Source organism: Schistocerca gregaria, unplaced genomic scaffold (genome assembly GCF_023897955.1).
Source record: "Schistocerca gregaria isolate iqSchGreg1 unplaced genomic scaffold, iqSchGreg1.2 ptg000788l, whole genome shotgun sequence".
Lineage (NCBI taxonomy): Eukaryota > Metazoa > Arthropoda > Insecta > Orthoptera > Acrididae > Schistocerca > Schistocerca gregaria.
Window position 1 is genome coordinate 27501 of NW_026062156.1, and position 5000 is coordinate 32500.

Here is a 5000-nt window from a genome sequence, read left to right on the forward strand (position 1 = left end):
GTGTCGCACGCCACACCGCCAGCCGGCTGTGCACGCTACCGAGAAAGTACCGGTATGCGAACCGCCAGGCGACGGGCGCGCATCGCACGTTTAAGGAGACGCGGCCGGCCACACAGGCGACCACGACACTCCCACGTCTCCGAAGCGGGACAAACGCCGCGCGCTTCAGTATACGTAGCCGACCCTCAGCCAGACGTGGCCCGGGAACGGAATCCATGGACCGCAATGTGCGTTCGAAACGTCGATGTTCATGTGTCCTGCAGTTCACATGTCGACGCGCAATTTGCTGCGTTCTTCATCGACCCACGAGCCGAGTGATCCACAGTCCTGGGTGATCTTTTCCTTTTCAGTCTCCCACTGTCTCTTTCAAGACAGCAGCATTTGCGGGACTGAGGCGTCTGACGGCCCCTGTTCCACTATTTTTTTGTGTCCAACGGCCTCACAGCCGATGGGCGTCGTACGGCTCCACACCGGGGCGGACAGGCACTCGGGCGAACGTCATTCAAAACCGGCGCCAGGCGCCAGGTACCGCAGGCCAGCCGCTCCAGAGCTTCAGCGCTCGTACCACACAACAACAACAACACTTCCGCTAGTTTTGAGAGGCACGCGTGGTTCCGCACGCGGCGCACGGCCACTGCCGTACAGGTAGCGTGTTGCGCGACACGACACGACACGCACATCGAAAGACATGCAGTCTAGTCGGTAATGATCCTTCCGCAGGTTCACCTACGGAAACCTTGTTACGACTTTTACTTCCTCTAAATGATCAAGTTTGGTCATCTTTCCGGTAGCATCGGCAACGACAGAGTCGATGCCGCGTACCAGTCCGAAGACCTCACTAAATCATTCAATCGGTAGTAGCGACGGGCGGTGTGTACAAAGGGCAGGGACGTAATCAACGCGAGCTTATGACTCGCGCTTACTGGGAATTCCTCGTTCATGGGGAACAATTGCAAGCCCCAATCCCTAGCACGAAGGAGGTTCAGCGGGTTACCCCGACCTTTCGGCCTAGGAAGACACGCTGATTCCTTCAGTGTAGCGCGCGTGCGGCCCAGAACATCTAAGGGCATCACAGACCTGTTATTGCTCAATCTCGTGCGGCTAGAAGCCGCCTGTCCCTCTAAGAAGAAAAGTAATCGCTGACAGCACGAAGGATGTCACGCGACTAGTTAGCAGGCTAGAGTCTCGTTCGTTATCGGAATTAACCAGACAAATCGCTCCACCAACTAAGAACGGCCATGCACCACCACCCACCGAATCAAGAAAGAGCTATCAATCTGTCAATCCTTCCGGTGTCCGGGCCTGGTGAGGTTTCCCGTGTTGAGTCAAATTAAGCCGCAGGCTCCACTCCTGGTGGTGCCCTTCCGTCAATTCCTTTAAGTTTCAGCTTTGCAACCATACTTCCCCCGGAACCCAAAAGCTTTGGTTTCCCGGAGGCTGCCCGCCGAGTCATCGGAGGAACTGCGGCGGATCGCTGGCTGGCATCGTTTATGGTTAGAACTAGGGCGGTATCTGATCGCCTTCGAACCTCTAACTTTCGTTCTTGATTAATGAAAACATACTTGGCAAATGCTTTCGCTTCTGTTCGTCTTGCGACGATCCAAGAATTTCACCTCTAACGTCGCAATACGAATGCCCCCGCCTGTCCCTATTAATCATTACCTCGGGTTCCGAAAACCAACAAAATAGAACCGAGGTCCTATTCCATTATTCCATGCACACAGTATTCAGGCGGGCTTGCCTGCTTTAAGCACTCTAATTTGTTCAAAGTAAACGTGCCGGCCCACCGAGACACTCAACAAAGAGCACCCTGGTAGGATTTAAACGGGGTCCGCCTCGGGACGCGAAAGCACCCCTTCGGCTCGCCCCACCGGCAGGACGTCCCACGATACATGCCAGTTAAACACCGACGGGCGGTGAACCAACAGCGTGGGACACAAATCCAACTACGAGCTTTTTAACCGCAACAACTTTAATATACGCTATTGGAGCTGGAATTACCGCGGCTGCTGGCACCAGACTTGCCCTCCAATAGATACTCGTTAAAGGATTTAAAGTGTACTCATTCCGATTACGGGGCCTCGGATGAGTCCCGTATCGTTATTTTTCGTCACTACCTCCCCGTGCCGGGAGTGGGTAATTTGCGCGCCTGCTGCCTTCCTTGGATGTGGTAGCCGTTTCTCAGGCTCCCTCTCCGGAATCGAACCCTGATTCCCCGTTACCCGTTACAACCATGGTAGGCGCAGAACCTACCATCGACAGTTGATAAGGCAGACATTTGAAAGATGCGTCGCCGGTACGAGGACCGTGCGATCAGCCCAAAGTTATTCAGAGTCACCAAGGCAAACGGACCAGACAAGCCAATCCGATTGGTTTTGATCTAATAAAAGCGTCCCTTCCATCTCTGGTCGGGACTCTGTTTGCATGTATTAGCTCTAGAATTACCACAGTTATCCAAGTAACGTGGGTACGATCTAAGGAACCATAACTGATTTAATGAGCCATTCGCGGTTTCACCTTAATGCGGCTTGTACTGAGACATGCATGGCTTAATCTTTGAGACAAGCATATGACTACTGGCAGGATCAACCAGGGAGCTGCGTCAACTAGAGCTGAGCAGCCGGCCGCCCGGGAGTGTGTCCCGGGGGCCCGCGCGAACACGCAAGCGTCCGCTCAATTATTCTGCAAACAGGAGGAGGCCGAGCTCCCCTGCACGATACACCTCGAAACCCTCTCAGGTCCCGGCGGCGCGCAGCGCCGTCCTAGGTACTTGGTCGGTTTCGAGAGAGGCGCAATCGCCCGGAGTTAGGCGAGTAGACGGTTTTAGTGCGAACACCCTTGCTCCCAACTGAGCTTGCCGCTGCCGACAGAGGCCCGGGAGCGTGCTGTCGTGGCATTGCCGGCGGGAGACAACACGCGCCACCTATGGTGACCGGCAGCTCCAACGCCAGCGCCACACAAGGGCAAAGCCCCACTTGGGTGCAGAAGCGAACTCTCCCAGCACAGCGCACGCGCCAACACGTCCGCACAACTGCGATACAAACCACCTGCGAGAACCGCTGGGGCGACCGAGCAGCAGACGGCGTCGCGGCGCCGAGTGCCAGGCGGCGGCGCATCCTCAACGCACACAGTCCTCAATCAGACCAGCACACTGCAGATGTCCACCGCGCTTCGCACCGGGCTCGGCTGAACCAACTTTGGCCGCCAGGCGCCGCGTGCAGGGTGCGCCGCAGCGTAGCTGCGCCGCCTGCCGAGCCCGTCGGCTGGCGCTCCTGCCACTCGGCGCCCCCCACCAGCCGCCTGTTGCGCGTGCGCCCACGCAGCGCGCGGCCAACACGCCGGGCGGCCCCCCTTCACCGGCCGGGAACAGTCCCACCAAGCCACCGCCGCGTATCGCTTCATACCCACATGGGCCTAGTCACGTGTGTGGATGTGGCGGGTACCGCTGAAACAACCGGTTAATAGCTGTACCGATCGTCGCCATCACAGATTCACCTCCAGCGTGAACAACCGCTCAACAACGGATTTCCAGTTCATTTGCGTATCTTGGGCAGTAAACGTAGATGTCCACCTACATTTGCGAATTCAACAATTCTTGCATGCCAGGATGTCATGTGTCACGACACGCTACATCAGACCACATACACACTGCGACATGTGCAGAAGAGAACACGTGGAAGGTGGCCCGCGCACGTATGCGATGTCCCTTCCGCGATCCACTGTCAACCGGCATCTGCGGCATGTCCCAGATATGGAACGCGGTCCACCAGGGTAGCACTTTGTGTGAGGCAATACGACAAAGTCGGAATACACGCGTCACTACATCACACGGCTCACGCTGACCTGACCTGACTCACCGCACCACCACCCCCAGCGACCCAGGGTGACATACAATGCGTTCGTACGTTCCTCCCACACGCCTCTACGGCGTACCACAGTGCAACCTAGCTGTTATTGGGAGACGAGACAAGTAGCATCGAGCACAACATATGGAAATTGAGATTCGACACCGTTGGGCACAGCCAGCGTACGGTCACACGTATCACACTACTTCACTCTGTACGTAACTACCGATGATCGGTACAGCGTGTGGGTTACGCGTACGACATCAGCGGACAATGGACACAGACCATACCACGACGTACACTGAGGGCGTCGACATCTGAACGCAACTGAACAGCTGCGAGGCTCATTTAACACTCAAACGCCAGACCGACCAGCTTGAGAGGACGGAGACACAAAGAGAGGGGCAGAGGGGGGGGGGGGGCGATATAGTCCTATTGCAGTACAATTGACAGTGGATAGCGGGAATATGTGGAAAGTAAGCAACACTCGCAAGACATCTACATGAGGATAACAACGACACCAGAGATTCCGAGCAGTGAACTATGTTAGGCAAAGGGACAACGTGGGTTAGGTTAAGGGACAACGTGGGTTAGGTTAAGGGACAACGTGGGTTAGGTTAAGGGACAACGTGGGTTAGGTTAAGGGACAACGTGGGTTAGGTTAAGGGACAACGTGGGTTAGGTTAAGGGACAACGTGGGTTAGGTTAAGGGACAACGTGGGTTAGGTTAAGGGACAACGTGGGTTAGGTTAAGGGACAACGTGGGTTAGGTTAAGGGACAACGTGGGTTAGGTTAAGGGACAACGTGGGTTAGGTTAAGGGACAACGTGGGTTAGGTTAAGGGACAACGTGGGTTAGGTTAAGGGACAACGTGGGTTAGGTTAAGGGACAACGTGGGTTAGGTTAAGGGACAACGTGGGTTAGGTTAAGGGACAACGTGGGTTAGGTTAAGGGACAACGTGGGTTAGGTTAAGGGACAACGTGGGTTACGTTAAGGGACAACGTGGGTTACGTTAAGGGACAACGTGGGTTACGTTAAGGGACAACGTGGGTTACGTTAAGGGACAACGTGGGTTACGTTAAGGGACAACGTGGGTTAGGTTAAGGGACAACGTGGGTTAGGTTAAGGGACAACGTGGGTTAGGTTAAGGGACA

The 5000-nt window shown here is 55.4% G+C and overlaps 2 non-coding genes across 2 annotated transcripts; both read right to left on the minus strand.

Moving 5' to 3' along the window:
* Window positions 1-179: 179 nt before the first annotated feature.
* On the minus strand, window positions 180-334 carry LOC126322003 (5.8S ribosomal RNA). Its single transcript, XR_007558719.1, has one exon. It is a non-coding gene; the product is annotated as a 5.8S ribosomal RNA (ribosomal RNA).
* A 369-nt stretch (window positions 335-703) lies between these two features.
* LOC126321996 (small subunit ribosomal RNA) lies at window positions 704-2596 on the minus strand. The gene has a single exon (XR_007558713.1). It is a non-coding gene; the product is annotated as a small subunit ribosomal RNA (ribosomal RNA).
* Between the last annotated feature and the right edge of the window lie 2404 nt (window positions 2597-5000).